Below are 18,584 nucleotides of genomic sequence, written 5' to 3' on the forward strand. Positions count from 1 at the left end.
TAATTCTGAAACCAGCGGTTATAATATCATCTTAGCCGTGAATTTTCGCTAAAACCTTGAAATAATCCACCAAGTTTGTATACGTATGCGAAGTTTTGCTGCGGTTGATATCTCTTCTGGAATGAGACTTATTATACCTCTGAAAGAAGATAATACGATTGGAATCTCCTCGAAAGTAATTATGTGTATAATACCTACATGTTTGCTTTATTTGCTGACTATTTTGAGAAATAATTTTTTAGTTTCACGTTTCTCATTTTCGGCCAGATCCGGATCAATTTATCGTATACTACGTCTCGAGAAAATTGTCGCGCGGTTTCGATAATATTAAAATTGTTGAACTTCATCTGCATACACGCCGTAAATTGTAACTCCACCAACAGATATCGCCGAATAAAAATGGAGTTATACTACTTTTCTACCCCTGTTTGCTTTCATTCGACTCATAAATATTCATTGCATGTATGCCGGTGAGCAGCTGGTTGATTGAAGCAAACAAATTAATCGCTTACACCCATATGTGTGCGGGCATGGCGATCATCCTGTAAAATTTAAATATCTCAAATCTCTGCAGTCCATTAATTCATCTTCACTACGTCGTTGCGTTATGAGATTATACATAAGGTGGTCTTCGACGAAACATTCCCACCTTTGCGGCTTGGCAAATATATAAATACCTATACTAAAAATGTATCACTTCCATCCATATTTGTTATATGTACCCATTTCAAGTGGCTTCATCGCTAATTCCTTATACCTACAAGTCCGAGTGCAAGTCTGTCGAATATATACATTATTGAAACGAAAATGTGCACGTGCATAGTTGTGAAATAAAATTAATTGTATTCATACCACATGAATGAAATCGAGTGTTTGCTCCCGTGTTCCTTAAACCGCAGGCTATCTATCTTGCCTAGAGCACATTGTACCGCGGCCATATTGCGGTTGACCACCATATTTGTCCGTGTGCTACACGTCAGTTTGTCATGAATTTTCTGTCGTTTCAAACTATGTGTTCATTGTATGCAACGCGTTCCATAGTATTTAATAAAAGTATTTCACTGAGCTCACAGGATTTTCATGATTATTAACCCATAAAGATACATAAAATTATTTTATGTATGCAGATAATATGTGCAGTCTTATAACGTAGTGTACGCGTCTATACTTTGCCGTTTAATTCCATATAACTTCTACTAGATGTTATATGTGCTTTTGAGATATTTTTCCGTACGCGAAACGCCGGGTCTTCCTCAAAAACTTTTATACTTTTTATTTTCTCTTCATTTTCATTTTTAGGCAATATTTCAATGAAAGCGCCAGACCAGGTAAATTCCTTCTCGGTGGAGTGGAGGAGCACGCGTGTATCTCTTCGTTGAGATTGAATAGGGTGCGAGTGTATACGGATCTGTGTCCCGTAGGTTGGAAAAAAAGACCTAAAAGAAATGAAATATCTACAGACGGCCGCGGCTCCCTAACAGCAAAATCGGTTCCCTCTCTCTCCTCATTTTTCGGTTTATTGTTAGTCAGGTGCCACTTGACACTTGCATGAATTCTGTAGATAATTATTTGGAAAGTTATTCGTATGCCGAATGACACTAAAGAGAAAGGTGAGATCATTTGAGATAAGTAACTCAAAGTATGTACAAATATACAAAGACATATTTCAATTTTCTTTTCGTTATATGAATGTTATACCTTCTACTCCTTCCAACGAAAGTAATTTTACTTTTGACTCTTAAACCCACGCTGATACGATTTTTTCTTTACCGCATATATGACCGCATCTTTAAACTCAGCGTGAACGGTTGTATATCAAATACGATAGCGGAAGTATAGTGCCTATCCATATACTTACATAGGTATATTCGTGCACGCGTGGTTGTCTCACAAAAGCGCCGTACCGAAACATCTCCGTTCAGTTTGACCTTTTCCATTATAATTCTACCCCCACAGGTGTGTGGTGGTTTTTTTCTTCTTTTTTTTAAATATCCGAGCAAATTATAGTTTTTTTCGAGCTTGTAACATGTCAATTGCATCAAGAAATGACCGAAATATAACAATTCATTCATTCGACATTCTAGCCACGATATTCATTGAAGGTTCCTTAATTAAAATATCGAATGTCATACAAATAATTAACGCAATACAACGATCCTACCGGGAATCAAACCGATGAATTAAGATTGAATTCCGAGAAAATGAAAGACGTGAAAAAATTCATCGCCGTTAGATCCTGATCAAAGAAGATATGCATGCTAGACGCATTCCCTACCCTGTTATATTAGAAGGCGTACCTTCTTTCGTGTGCCTTATCCTGGACGGAAAGCACATCGCTATATAGTTGATGGGTTTGTCTTGATCTGGGTGTAGTGCGTTAGCAATATCATTTGTCACCAGTCTGAACAGCGTTCACCAGCGGAGACACGAAATGTACCGTAGTCTACATACATCTATAGATTTTGAGGTACCCGTTTTCTGGCGGTATGTATGAGTGTGACCGGGTTATGGCTGTTGTTATTAGATTCCGTCTAATTAGATTGCTCGCGGAGAAGTGTTCGCGAATGAAATGACGTGGCGGGCGGTGGAGTGATGAATATGTCTCCGGGTTTCGGTCGACGGCGGTCAAACTAGCGACATCGGGGTTTCCGTATAATAATGGATGTTCCTACGATATAGAATAATTATGTTGCGGTGCCTATTTCGGTAAGGATAACGGACGCGTTACCTCAAAGTTCTGAAGCCATACCGACCCACCCCCGAAAAGGATTACATGGTCAGCGCCCAGGGATTGCGTTTGGGTCAAGTGCCGCGCTACTGGGTGCGGAGTACGGGTTGGTATGGATGGATATGTGCATAGAGGTGGTCGCGGAACATTCCGTACGATGAAACCCATCAAATGGGAAACAAAGTGGTTAAAGCTGATGGTGCGAAATTTTCCAATGCTATTCATCGCGTGGTATACATATGTATAGAGGTACGTTTCTGCGATACGTATACCGCGGTTGCAGTTGGAACTAAACGGTTCAACTTCCGTATGAACGATGAACGTTATATCGTTCGCCCGTTCGATTTTCAGTGCTGCTAAGGCTATTTGCGATGCACCCGAAACATGCCCGAGGATATGATCCTTCATCGAATTTCAAAGATTTTTGCTTCAACTGTCGCGGAATTCCATCACAAAATCTCCGTATAGATAATCCCACTTGATCCTTTTTTTTTTGGTCCCGTTCCCCTGGACGTGGTTACATTTCGTCTTTTTTTTTTTATTACTTTGCATATCAATTTCGGTTTAAGAATTACGTCGAATTGTCGAGATCTTTTGGGGCAATCTTATCATGTATTCGAGGGCCGTGACAAGGGTATAAATAATTAACGGTAGCTAGTAGTACGTGGAAAGATACGGGTAACTGAAATTTGATAAGCTTGCGATATTTCGACGAATGTTAATAGGTAGATGCGGTTTATCTCGATCCCCTTCATAGGTCAGTTTCAAAGTCGTCGTTGTATACAAAAAGTGCTCGATTCCCAAGACGCGAGCGGCAGTAAGCCCGTAGGATTGATTATAAATTGCCTCCCAATATCCTCGGACTTGACTGTGTCTTCGTGCAGTGCGTGTGAGCGATAGATAGAAATCTGTTTTGCCGGCTCAGCTCGAGATATAAGCTCGTAAGCTTGAATCGCACCCTAATGACTCCCGGCATCGATCTCTCGTTCCCTTAAAATTGCGGCTATTCCACGAGGTATATCTCAATACCATTTCTCGAACGAAAGCCGGCCTCGAATATATTGATTTCTCTATATCGACGGAAATACCTATCGCGACTCCGAGACGCGTTCATATACGTACAACCGTGGATAGATCGCATCTATTTCGTTAAAATGATCGCGCAGATTTTCGGGAAAAACCGGCTGTCATATGGATACATCCCTTATACATATCTTCTGATCGAAGGCATACGGGGTCTGACGGATGTCAGAAATTCTGAGGCAGAGCAATAAACTTTGTCATTGACTCTACTATCCACAAGCAAACGATGATGCGGAGTCGTGTGCGTATTCACGCTCCTTATTTCCTATCAACACGTCTACATCTTCCCTGCAACATAACGGAAAAAAGTAGAGCAAAACTAGCGAATGCATAGCGAAATTCGGCTCACTGTACGTCAAACTTCAACAACAAACAGACTGTAACGTCTGTGTGTCATTAATCCTGAAGATAGCAGATTGAGGGATCTGCGCCTCTTGTCGCCGTACCGAGCGTATAGCTGGTGGAACTCTGCGTGCGAAGGTAGTGGAAAACAGGGAGCTGTCATTGATAGTTGTGATTAATGCACGATGCTTTGCTACGATAATTTGATTATATGCGGGTGGCTTCAGCGCCGATCGCACGCTAGATTATTTCCAACGTCGTCGCTTTCCGGGCGTTAACACTTCGAAAGAATCCTGTCTTCAACTTTATTCCGTTGAATCATCAACACCCATTACATTTTTGTGAAAAATGAATCGATGAAGACATCGATTATATCCCACGATGAATGAGTCGTAGTAGTAATAAAAAATGAGAAAAAAAAAGAAAAAAAAAACACTGGGGATCCGACATCTACAATGACGGCCGCGCGCTTGATGTAATTAAGTGCACGAGTTCCTTTGTGTAACTTTCAATGACGAAAATTAACATAATTACCTCTATAAAGTAATCATCGGTAGGCAATCAGTGATTGTGGAGGAGATACGCAATCGTCGACGTGTTCTTCCAATCTGATAAAATTCCCAAGGGTTTCATAGCCGCGTTGCGGTTAGGAGTAAAGTAGTGCAAATGGTCCCAATGGGATTAGAAAGAAAGGTTCAGCAAAGAGTTAATCACCGTAATGCCGGGTTGAAATGGACAACTACGGAAGTCTTGGAGAGGGTCACCCCTGCGGGGCGGAAGTTCGTTGAATGGTCAGCGTTTGCCCGCTAGAAGTAATTGAGGAGGAGCAGACGGAATACAATTCGTAATGGCATCGCTCTTCCTTCGTTCGTGTATCAAAGGTGTTTGTCTGCATGTCTTTCGCTACAGCTGCGCGACAGAATTTCACTTCATCTCACTCTCACCCGCTGTGACTTCCCCTCCCCCGACTTTTTCTTCCCTCTATTCGTTCGCTTAGCTCCCGTTCTTCTTAAGTAATCTAGTGAGTAAGAGGTAACGGTGACACCCTAGGCGTTAATATGATTGATGGGGAGATTCAACCGGAAATCAGCAGGTGTTTCACCCTTAAATTTTCCCCTAGCGATGTGGATCGTACTTTAGCTATATTCGAAATGTGAACCCACTGCACGCACAGTTGAAAATGCACAGTGGATACTTCAGATCTGTCTGATGATTCAGAAAAATTTCGGAAATTTTACTCGCATAGGATCGAAGGATAGACAACGCGCCATGATCCTTTCCTCTAATATTTAATATATTTTCCTATAATCATGAGTGGATATCCTAGAGTTTGGAGGGTAAGCCGATGGTATTGAGTGATTGTATTAGAGGAACGCATTAGTATGCAAGTGTACTGAAAATAAGTATGCCGGTCTTTCGGTGTATGAAAAAGGGATGAGGACATATGTATTTTCAACTCACAATCAATCTTGAAAAGATTGGTCTATGTTTGTTAGTAAATTATGTCTGGTAAATATTAGAAGGGGAACTTTACGGTCGCTTTCCACTAATTGTAAGATTCACGAAAACTTGATGCCGGTATTATTCAAGAATTGGAGCACGTAAGAGCGCAAGTCGGAGATTCGAACGCTGAATTGGCATTTTTTTTTTACGATGAGCATAGGTAGGTATATATTGCAGTATAATGTGAACGATCATTTATCATTTTTTCCAGCTACGGAGCATGAATTCTGTGTGGACAAATTTGAGATGTTGAAAATTTGAAATTGAATGAAGGGATGCACCAGCTGTCGCTTTATAAGAGTTTGTCAACTTTTTGTCTTCCTCATGAACGAAAAATCGTGATTTCATCCCCGAACGTGAATTAAAAGTTAAGGTGACAACTTTGATCTTGCTTCAAGAAAAACTCTGGCAATTTTCTTAAAAGCAGATGCAAAGCTGAAGAGATCTCAAGTCGCGGATATCTTAAAAGCGCCAAGAGGGCAAAGCGAGTATTGAAAGTTTGTCTACACTTTCGCTAATATTGGGATTTCTCGTAATTACCGCCTTCAACCAGGCTCCCAGTGGATGGAGAGAAAGAGAGATGGAAAAAAGAAAACGAAGAGTGAGGAAGCGCTATTTCACCAACGGCGTGAGTTCAAGCCGGAAACGCGAATTTTACGTTATTAAGCTAAAAGCTCTCTAGACTCACTAGCCAATCAACGAGAACCTCTCGAAACCGATAGGCCAATAGGCTATTCACGTGAAATTATATTCCGACCGAGTTCCAGAAATATTTTCAAATATAAAACCGTATGACGTCCTTTGTCATTATTATTTTCATCGTCATTATGCTATTCCGCATAGTTTTGAGTCGTTTCTCGGGAGATCCGATCAGTCCATAGTACATACATTTTATACTCTACCCGAGATTGCGTTGCTTTCGTAACGAAAAGACGAAATAAGTGCCCCCCATACACACACACACACACACACACACACACAAATCAAAACTTTCTTTCTACAAAGGAGGTACCAAATATGTTCGATACAACGATACACGTATTTTCCCTCCATGATATCAACCGATATAAGTACTTCAGAGAAAATTTATTAACTGAGAAAATTCACCGACTTCCGTACCTGAACCTTCAATTATTCATCTGCTTTCGTTTTTTATATCTCAACATCGAACTGTCCGTATAGTTTCCCTTATTCTACCTGGACTTCGTGCATTGCAAGGGCTCCCTACCAATAAAGTGTTCTTCATTATTAGGTATACCGAGCCCGACCAATTTCATGCAGCTTAGTTCACTGCCGGGATATATTCTCGTCTTACTACAATTTTATACATATGCAGGGCTATTGCACACGTGCCGGGAGACTCGAACTAATCTCTTCTTCTACCGTGAATTTATTGCCACGAAGGTTGTTGGAACCGGAGTCGACTTAAGCTCGCAATATGGAAGGATATTTGACCCGCACTTCGAATTGCTGCAGTTTGTCGTGTCTACACGGGGAAAATTGACACAATTGACACGTGCAGGACAACGTGACCGATGTCTTTTATACAACCCCCCGATTCGAATCTACCCCAGTATTTCAAGGGTGATATTGAAACGAGTTTTATAGAATTTCAATCATGTTTGCGTAAGTTCGTTTCACAGGAATATTATATTACGCTGTTCATGTGCAGAGGAAAATATTGTTTTTTTTTTTGCCGTCTACCTAAAATCTCCCAGCGAATATTTTTACGATAAAATTCGTGTAGGTATATGTATACACATGTGCACATGGTATTTTACATTCGATGTAAATTCTTAATGTAGCGCATCTTGTGCAAGCTAACAGTGCTAACTGACTGGAACTATAATATTTTCATGGGGATGAAATATATATTATATGGGGAATTCCACGTTATTTCGACAAACCAAAAAGTCACCCTTTCCGATTTTCCCAGTGATTTATTTTATAATAGCTCTTGGTTCAACATACTTTTGTGATTTTTTTCCATTTTTTTTTTCTTTGTCTAGCCGATTTCTTTTCAAATCCTCAAAAATACTATCGCCAACGACAAACCTTTTTTTGCTCTGAAAAGCTTCGGAAAAAGGTGTAGAGATTTTTTTCAACTTTTTCTGGTTTGTCGAAATGACGTTGACGTGGATACGTATATTGGAGCCATTGAAAGAATTTTATTGGGACTGGCCGCGAGAAGCGAGTAGCTTATAAGATCACGTATCGGCGGGTTAGGTATCACATACTTATGTATATTTATATGAAGGTGCATTACGATGTTCATAAACTGCACTTTATTATACGAATATTCCCAGTGGTGATTTCGTTCGAATATTATCTCACGATATCGCGGGGTATCTTTCGTGAAATATTCAACCCTATGCGCTGTTCCAAATCACCGTATCTCGATCATTTGATTTGTACTCTGCCGAAGGATAATATGCATTTCGCAAAAATACGCGTTATACTATCAAACTCATAAAGAAAGAATCTTCCATCGATGGTATGCACCGAGATTTGGAAAAGCAGACAAAAATAAAAGTGAAAAAGTGAAGGAAAAATATAAAGAGAATACTACATCTGGTTTCTTACGATTATTGCTACGCGCGAACTGCAGCACAGACTCCTTACCGAAATATCAAAGTTCCACGACGAGTTACGCCCCGGGGAAGTTGAAGCGAAAAAGTTTTGCCATTCCACCAAATACGATTCATGAAGTATAACTCCGACAATATTTTTCCCTGTATACGTACCTCCCCACACACACGTGTGTGCTCCGTTTGATACTTTCGGTCGATTCTTATTTGCCGCCAAAATAACAAAAATCTTCGCATCGGTGACCCCCGCTTCGTTCGCGTAATATTTCTGATGGGGTACTCAAATTCTGAATGTATATCTCATTCGCAACGTGTAGGTTTTTCACGTATCTCAGCTTTTGCCCATCCGAAAGCTCAAAAAATATCTTCGGATGAGAAATGATGTTTCAATGTTCATCCCGTTACCGTTCAACGTACAAATGCAGTTGAAATCAGGTTTTATAACAGTGAAAATAAATCTGGTCAGTATGAAATTGCGGTACACTTCTTCCGTGCAAAGTTTGCTAATTTTTCACTTCCGTCATTGAATATTATAAAATTAACGACCCCATCCCAGCGGAACTTTGCGCTCAAAGAAAAGAGAGGTAAAATGGACGGGGGAGCAAATGAATGAAGAAAGCGCTGAGGTAAGAATAAAGATAAAAGCGACCGAGAAGTGGTTGAAAAAAAGGCAAAAAACGAAGATACAGAAAACGATGAAAGAAATGAAAATTTCATGAAAAAGCTAGCAACACGGCTCTGTGAAAACGAGCGGTACGTGTAGTCGTCTTTCGTGCTGCAGGATAAAGTTGCAAGAACCACGTCAGTGAAGGTTGACTGCTATATCCTTGTAAGATGATCAGGTTAAACTTTATAACGTTTATTCCTTACCGAGTCAATACACTGACCGAGCTGGCTACGTTTAGACCGTCGATGTACCGACGACCGAACTAATGCACACCCCTTTTTTTACTTCATTTTTTCTTTTCTCTCGTCAAATATTTACTCCGTGTACGTACCTCGATGTACATTGTACGTAGGTACGTGCGGTATTATATACACCCTTCATAGGTATAATACATGCCGAGAATAACTTTGTACATACATCTTTAGCCTGCTGAAAATTCATCGTATTCTGCAAAGTAGGTGTGCAAGATATACGTTAATTTAAACGACTTGCAGTGTATCTTATACCTAGATATAACCTCAATCAGAGGAAGTTGGTTTTTTTTTTTTTTTTGGTTTCATCGAAACCAAAGTTCTTCTCAAAGTTTCATCTCCCCAGTGGATGACAATCATAGCCTTTTCATCCGATAGATAGGATTGCCTTATTTCGTCTCGGAATGACACCCTCGATTCATCATACTCGGTTGACATTTTCTAATGATTTAAACACTGATTGATCGCAAATCAGTTCAAGGAGGGTGAAGAAGAGAAAGAGAGGAAAAAAAAAAAAATGAAAATCAAGCGTTCGTCGGACGAAAGTATTTTTTTGGCGATATTTCATCGAAGTTGATGGGTTCATCTAATGGAAGAAATGAGTTCCTTTAGTTGCCCGTGAAGCGGATCAAAGTTTCACGTGGATCGGTCACGTGCGTTCAAAGAAAACGGAGGTTTATTTAAGTTTCTTTTAAACTTTTTAGCACACTCTAAATCTTATAATTCTCAACCTCGACCGGCGGTTGGTCAAACCGCAAATCTGCGAGCCCAGAGATTGAACGTTAAGCCGCGGTTAGAACTTCCTACGTATCTGTAAGGGCCGCTTAAACCCGGAACCCGACGAGCTGAAGGACCCACGAATATCGCCCTGCCTTTCACGGCTGGGCTTTCTCTTTTCCTCTAGGTGCGACTAGAATCGAATATGAAGTGCCCGGGGCGCACCCTTCCACGACTTGGGAACAACCAACCCTAGGGTTAGACTGTGAGGAAAGTGATTTCCTGAAAGTTAAAAGCCATGGATCAGGTTGTTCGCTCCGTGCTCTCCAGGAGGCTAAGTAAGACGGCATCGTGCCTCGTAGGCCGATAAACCTTGAGGGTAACCAAAGGGAGGGAGAAAGGGACGGAAATAAAAGAGAAAAGAAGCAACCGGTGAAAGCGAAGGCTGAGGTAAATCGGAAGTTTGAGGGGCAGAAGAAGGGATGAAAAAGTGAGAAAAGAACATGTTCGGAGAGTTCGAACTCCCGCTTGGCAATTAGATGATCTCGCGGTTCGAATTGCTATTCCTGACCCCGATAACAGCGTTCTCCAATGCCTCTAATCGACGCCTCTGTTCAACGTTATTAGGGAAAGAGATATATTTTCAAGGGAATGCGGACAGGTTACGAGAAGATAAAAGCGCTCAACGAAAAATTGCCATGCAAGCTCTCCGCCATCGCTAATCCCGAGGTACGCGATACAGGGATAATGTTACATGGTACAAACCCTTCGGGGAATTTCGCGTAAAGATATTCATCTCTGGATATCAATTTGAAAAAAAGTTTATCGTATTGTACAGGAATGAAAGAGAAGAGCAATAGTATGGTCGCGTTCTGTGGTCGCGGTGAACATCCTGAATTTTCTTACTCTCATTAAAAATTGCAAATCGACTGAACGGAAAGTAATTGATCCGATTGTAAGTAAATCTGCGTAAACGTGCGACCGGTTAACAATTTTCCTATGGAATGATATCCCAGCGAATGAAACTTGAAACGATGATTTGATTCCTAAATTTCACATTACAGTCTAGAGATATGTTTTGGTATTTGCAATGCATGAATGTACCCGTTCCCTTATCACCGTACCGGGGAAATAAGGCGAAGTGGAAATTCGAAGATGCATGCTGCACACAGGTATTGCAGGAGGTCGTACGTGTGCAGTCGATATAGTCGAGGCGTACGTATAGTATGCCGGGTAAATGTACTATAGTATACGGAGAACGTGCGTGGGTACGAGGTGAGGTGAGATCGAAGGCTGAATAAGGAAGGGAGAGTATCCGGAGCGATCGGGCTTGAATAGGGAGCAGCCTGAAAGTATTTACGTGTCACGTGTAAACTCCTGCGGGAGTTGACCTTACGGATCACTCGGGATTCTGGTGTAGGATAAAGTCAAATAAAGCACCTACCAGCGAAATGTTGCGGTACCCGCGTGTATCTCCTTTATACATATATCTGGAGGAAAGCCGAGCGGATTCGGTTCGCTATGCATTCGATAACGAACGCATTTTTTTCTACCTCAGAATTCCTGTCGAAAAATTTCGAAGAATAGAAATTCAGACTTGTCGTTCACCTCTGTAGGGCCTGCGATATTCGCGTCGCAGTTGGTCGATGCCTCAACATTTTGCATTGGAAATTCTCACTCTTTTTACTTCGAGAACGAAGTTGTTCACCGGACTACCTCGGACTACCGGACATTTACTATAGATCCCGTATCAAAGTTTGAGCCGATATATCCGATGCTGTGGTCGACTGACCGAGCTTTCGGATTTGTCTGACCCTGGCTATATCCTGTTATTTCATTCGAGCTGATGCAGAAATTTATTGGTTCAAGAAATCGAACATCTGAAGCGACAAAAGGGATTCGAACGGAAAAATGAATTCTTAGCCGCTCGCCGAGCTGGTGATATAATAGATTTCTGTAGGTATCCGTGAAAATTACAAGTCTCGCCAGCCGAACACTTCGGAATATTTTTAATCGCTCTTAATTATTTTTAATCGAACGTGAAATGCAGGCGAGATTCGTTCTATGAAAGCTTTTCCGGCAAACAGGTGTATAGCAGGCAGATCGTCGAGTTAGGCGGCGGGAAGTGAAAATAAAAAATGTTGAACCGTAAACCACAACGACGTACGATGGTGACGGTATTCAGAATTTAATGCAATCTTATCGACGCGACGTCAGAAATCAAATTCACGATTTTATCCCATATTATGTGAAATTTTATCCTATATAGAGAATGAAAAAAAACCAACCGCCTATCGACTACTATCACCTTACAAATTCGTCAGGGATTTGAACTTTGATAATGTTCAATGTACGGTCTGCAAAAACCGTAACTTTCGACTAAAAAAAAAAAAAAAAAAAAAAATTCATTTGATGTGGAAAAATGGCATCTTCAAAAATAAAAACCTACCCTCAACACGTGAGTGGTGAAAATCTCGAATATCCGTTTTTGATCAAATTTTAAATTATTCTTGCACGGTAACCATTCAATTTTCGAACGACTAAGACAGGGTCTTGGTGCCAGACGACTATTTACAGCCATTATATGCTCGTTAAGATGGTTTATTACGAATTTATACGAAAACTTCTTCGATATCACAAGGGGTGAAAAGATCGCCGAGGTGAAGTAAAAGAGGTTATAACCACAGTAATTGTTTTATAAATATAGAGGCGGCTACATCAGGGCTGTTGGTAAATATAATCACGGAGCTCTCTCGAATTTCAATATTCCACGGTAACCGCGACGTATCTCCTCGTAAAATCTAACATTTCTTTAAAATTTTCATCACACCTGTAACAATCCTCCCTCGATATCGGCTGGAATTCCGCTAATGAAAAATCACTTTGTTTCTGTTACAGGTACAGTTTTCTCAATCTAGTCCAGTCGGCCGTCCATTCCGTATGTATACAGTACACATATAAAATTGAAATACGGACGCGACGCGTTCGCAGCGGTGTTCGTTCGTAGAGCTCAAAAGCGGTATACACGTGATAAAAACCGTGGTAAAATTTTGTTATAATTAATCATAAGTGCGGCGTATAGCTGCCGCGCGAAGCGAGGCCCGGTAGAACCACCGAGTGCCGTGTGCTTCGTGATTGCGTTTGTCATGCGACGTTAACTCTATTCAAGTGCGAAACGTAAAATGTGCGAGGGGAAAATCGGGCTGACCAAGGTGATATTGATCGTTCAGAGGCGGGGCGGGGGAGGGGGAATATCTTAATAATAATTCCACGTTGTAGCGGATACCTACGGTTGTAACGACAGTGTATAAAGGGCGTCTATTTAGTCTTTGAACAATCGCGCGAATTATATATGCCGATAACGTCTGTCGGCGACTCGAACATCGATTAAAATGATCCAAGCGAACAATACAACGTGCGAATGACAGCTCGCACTCTTCTGTCCTGCAAGTTCGATGTAATATAGGCACGAATTATATACAATATACAATATATATACAGAAATGACAACATGCTCCGGAGATGAGGTAGCACACAGAAAGACAGGAGACGGGAGACAGAAGACAGGCAGACGCCCAGTATCGATTTCCACTTGTTTGGTAGTGCTCGCCGCAGATGGCCCGGTGGATTATATTATATCCAAGCAGCGACTACGCAACCTGCGTACAACTTGAATTTATTCACCGCGTATACGTGTACTACGTACAATCGCTACGTACATCGAAATTTCCCCCGTACATATATATGTAAAATTTATGAATATAGCTTCTCCGGTGAACAACTCGAAAACTCTTTCACATCACTAATGAATTGCAAATATATTTATCTATACACCTATGGAATTGTATGTGATAAATTTTACAATACGCTCTATTCGCGCGCGATCCTCGAACGCCTTTAATATATCTTATAGTTTCTTTAACCGTTTCCCGGCTACTGCTCTACAATTACCCACTTCGAAATAATGCGTAGGTCTACATCTACTCATAAAACCATACTTCGAAATACAAGTATGAGGTGGTTATGTATACATAATACAATGCCAATGGAACGTTAACACGTGAATATTTGAAAACCACCGCACCGGCACCACTCGGCTGGTGTATATACCGCACCCTTCCGAGGAAAAACTTTTCTCCCCTTCTTTTCCCGCGTAATGACTCGATAGTTTTCGAAGCATCGAAGATGAGATTAGGTAGTTCGGGCTATCGGCGGCCATCTCTAATTCATGGAGGAACATTATTGTGGTCTGGAACTCGGTTCATCGATTAATTATTATCCCCCATATAAGTCCACCTTCACGGTTTCAACCGCGAAGAATTTTCGGATAATTTTCAACGCCACGCGGTATTTGGCCGGCCCATCGTGCGCACCCTTTTCAACTTGCGGTATTCAATTGATGACCCAAATTATTTAACGGTTATACACGGCGACACATAATCCACATAATTCGTCCCGAACGTTGATCGAAACTTTGCCTTTCCTATCTTGTTGCGATGAAGGGGTGTTCTATATACCTATATATGATGAAACACCTGTGGAAACGGACCGAGAGAAGAATCAACCGACGGGTACGGCTGCAGGGATACACGCGCGTATACTCACAATTAGACGGGCGTACATGCATATGCGAAGCACATTTATCTCGGGTGAATAATTTAAAAGTTGAACAAGACGCATGTGTATCCTCTTCGAGAATTAACCCGTGGATCGCGACTCTCTTGGGATTTCTTTTGTGGACCCTTTGCAGGCTTTGAATTTAAAGTAGCGATAAAATAAGAGGGATGCCCCGCGCGCATTTTTCGCCATTTTCCACAGTTTGCGGCATCCAAGATCGTTTTTAAATATTCAATAGTAGCCAAAGTGCGCTATCTGTTCGACGCGGTTTGTCGAATCGTTTCGTATCCCGTCATCGTGACGATTTTTTTCCGGCATTGTCCTGATTCTGACTTCCGGCAATGCCTGCTTCAAATTTGGTTTAGTTTTTTTTTAACGGAATTCTTACTTCTCTCAGACGCGTAAAATTCAAACGTCACGTTGGTGAATGTCCGCCGAGTTCTCCGGAGGGTGCACCTTATACCGAGTATAAGGGCACTGCGGCGTAATATTATATGACCGGAGAGCAATATTATCATGTGGGGTATCCATAAATGTAGGTACACATACCACGTATGCTATGCAGACCGGATAACGTGTAATATAACTCACTTGATAAGAATTATAATTACCATAAAATACATCATGGCGGAATTGTAAGGAAACCGATATATATACATCAAAATATATATCGTAATATTGCAGGGCAATGCCTTTTTGATTTATATCCGCCTCCTAAACCTACCCTCAAATTATATTCAATTATTTGACACACGTTTTCATTCTATTTAAATCATTTAATTACATTTATTTTATGGAATTCTGTTATATTTGTTCCCTACATTTATTCCAGGCATTTATTGCATTTACCTATGTTTATTGATTTGGCATTTATTCTGTGGGCAATTGATTTCTATTTGTTTGATTTATTCTTCAGTTTTTCCCATTACATCGCGATCCTACTGAATATTTATTTATTTATTCACTAGTAAACCGCCAGACCTTTGTTACAATATGTATATATCGCTACAGTTGATTTATTATACGCATGCGATACAATCACGTCTGCTTGTATACCTACCAACTGCTATTACTACAAAAGTCTCCCGTATAGTACGCATGTAGATATATTATACCTTAGATATGTGCGAGAAATGATAAGGCGAACCTAGAAACCGCGGCACTGTTGCGAAGAATACAAATTTTAAACTCCGTTACTCCGTAGATTCATGAGAGAGACGAATAAAACTTTCCAAGTTGACAAATTAAATTTTTTTATCCAACTAAATGCTCTTGGTTTTTTATCTTACGGTTCGTTTATTCTTATTTCGGGTATCAAAATAGATATTCTAATAAAGTGTCAGACTGCGCATCGGATCGATGGTGAAAAAAAGTTTCTTTGAATCGATGAAAGCGTTTTTCTCAAGCCTTCACAGTGTGACGTCGTAAAGTTACCCGGCCAACGTGACGAATCCGTTATTAACATGGTGGCTTGCACCTTTCTATAAAACATGGCGAAATTGGATCCGCTATACACACGCGTATGGGAGGCTGTACCCCAGAAGTAGGCTATACATTTTCTCAATCCGCAACCCCTACAGCCGGAGTAGAAGCTTCTGTGCTATCTTATTCGGGCCATAACTTCCTTACCTCACCTCCTGAGGTCACCTAAAACCTATAACCCTATCCTTTGTATATTAAACTAATATTGACTTAGTGTCCCATCTATCGCAAAGGGATCGAACGGCTCGGGTAAACCGATCAATATAGTGGGGTCATCTTCGTGACACTGAATAACCTCCATCGATACGTTTACCGATTTCATATATTCATAAGAAGCCTCGATGTAGACCTGCAAAAAGATAAGATCATGATCCGGTGGTGTTTATAATTATCTGATAAAAGCTTTGCAAAATTTGTTTGTAGTTCAAGATTTTTCGTTTAGTAGCAATCTACTGTAGATGAGAACTACAGATGATTTCGCGACGACGGACACCTTCAAAATCAACGCACCTCCAAAATTTGCCGAGTACACATTGTTTTTTTTTTGTTTTTTTTTTTTTAATTCATGCAACTTCATTTTTCGTTCAACTACGAACAAAAATTCTTTCGCTAAAAACAGCTACAAACGATTCGATTGGCTCGCATTTGGCTTTGTTCGGCTCACAATCAGTTTCCTTGAAGTTGCTCATTTTCTCTGCAATCAATTTCTTCCTTCCGTTGTCGAACACTGTTTTAACGGGTCAAGTTTTCCCGTTGGAACCGTCCTTCCAATGTACACGAGTTTATAGAATATACCTGCACCTCATCGCGTACAAAGCTCGTCAGACAATCATCGTGTTATTTAACATTTAACAAACCTCATTGCAAAAGCAATCAAAACTTACGCCAAAGTCACAGCTGCCGAACCCGAACCCTTCGCTCTGTCTACGTAATACCAACACTGCATGGGAATTCGCAAACACACAAAGAATGGCTTTCTCGCTCACATTGCGCAACTCTGTAAATTGATTAATCCCTTAGCCTCCTTCGAGTAAATCAGGTTTATTGAGATACAAAAGTACGCTGGCTGTTCTTTAACACACCTTCGAATAAATATACGTCTCGACAAAGCGAACGTGATTTCTGTAGTACGAGTCAAAATCAACCCGACGAAAAGAGAATCGAATTTTTTTCGAAAAAGATACGCTATTTACTCATCGTTTTACAGTAGGTAGCTTATCTTGCGTGATTGTTCAAGACGTACAATATCACGCATAATTCTCGTCCCGCGAAGAATCACATGGATAAAATTCCTCTGATCTTTAAGGCATTCTTTGCAATTTTGGTACCCGAGAATCAACGTCACGAACAACCGTGTATAGTTAGCGCCAAATAACTTGAAGTCAAAGCTTTGTCCATAGCTACCGCGTCTGCATTTCTAGCCAACCACAGCCGAGCCTTACCGCAAAGTATTTTCACTCTCAGAAAATTAAGAAATTGTTTATCCTCTACCTATATACAGACGTGTTGCGAGTACGTTACACTAATATCTCCGGAGCAAAATTTCTTTGAAAGTTATGTTGCGTTCGCCCTAAAAATTTATCGAGCATAGTTTGGTTTGAATTGAATCAATTTTGTGTTTCAAGAGAACTAATTTGTTGGATTATAATTTGAAAATAGTACATCAGACGGTTCCGTTCCTATCATCCGTAGCGATAATATGAGTTTTGCTCGCGACGTACCTCATAACCTGTCCATAGAACTGATGAAAATAATCTAGCGCGATGAAAAAAAAGTCAGTTTTATCGCTACTTTCGATATCTTTGATATGCTAATCTCAATCAGAAGTTACGTTGAGTGAACACCGCCTGCAACTTCCAAGCTCATCACTATCTTCGGATCAGTCTCCCGATTCGACTTGGGTTGGACCCGCAAGTAGATTTGCCGTTCCCTCCCGCTTTTTTGGCCCTCCGAAGACCCTCACCTCCTCCTACCAACTACTCTTGGGACGTATTCTTTCTTCCAATCGAAAGCTATTCAACCGAATTGCTTTCTCGCGAAATACATTTACATTCATCAATGAAACGCCTCAAGTTTCTCCCCCTGTACAATAAAATTGTTTTCCTTTTATTTTGTGTCGTTTTATTTATCTGTTTATTCATTTCATCTTTTTCGTGCCTTCATCAAAGCGGAGTATTAAAACGAGGGGAGATTGTTTTCCTCTCTATAATAGGTATAATATTCGTTTAAAAAATTCGGGCTGTGGATATGATTTCAATTTTTTGTTGGGATTTCGACGAGCGCGCCTGTGAAGCGTTGTATTACTACATCAGAGCTATTGACAGGTTCAATTTCCTGAATATTGGCATCATAAAAGGGTCGAAACCATGACTGATGTAAAAATAGCCTGTTTAATGAAACGTTTCACCCACCATTGGTATGAATATTATTTTTTCCTCCATGAGTTTTGCAGAAAAGAAAAATTAGCGAAACAATCATATTCTGGTTGCGATTTCGCGATGAAAATATCATCAGGAATATCAACTTGAATCAATCCACATAATCATAATGACGCCACAATTGGAAATAGTGAATTAGCGCTACTGACAGAGTCACGATTTTTTGCC

General features: G+C 40.6%; 1 protein-coding gene and 1 long non-coding RNA gene across 5 annotated transcripts in view; both read left to right on the forward strand.

Moving 5' to 3' along the window:
* LOC105691325 (fasciclin-3) overlaps positions 1-18,584 on the forward strand; it is a 225,933-nt gene that overhangs the window by 141,189 nt on the left and 66,160 nt on the right. The gene's annotated exons all lie outside the window — the stretch shown is intronic.
* Positions 1-18,584, forward strand: part of LOC125501909 — a 94,660-nt gene that overhangs the window by 60,475 nt on the left and 15,601 nt on the right. Inside the window, exon 4 of the long non-coding RNA XR_007279646.1 lies at positions 12,778-12,817. This is a non-coding gene — a long non-coding RNA (uncharacterized LOC125501909). The remainder of the gene's footprint in view (positions 1-12,777; positions 12,818-18,584) is intronic.

This window comes from Athalia rosae, chromosome 1, assembly GCF_917208135.1.
Source record: "Athalia rosae chromosome 1, iyAthRosa1.1, whole genome shotgun sequence".
NCBI classification, from domain to species: Eukaryota; Metazoa; Arthropoda; class Insecta; order Hymenoptera; family Athaliidae; genus Athalia; species Athalia rosae.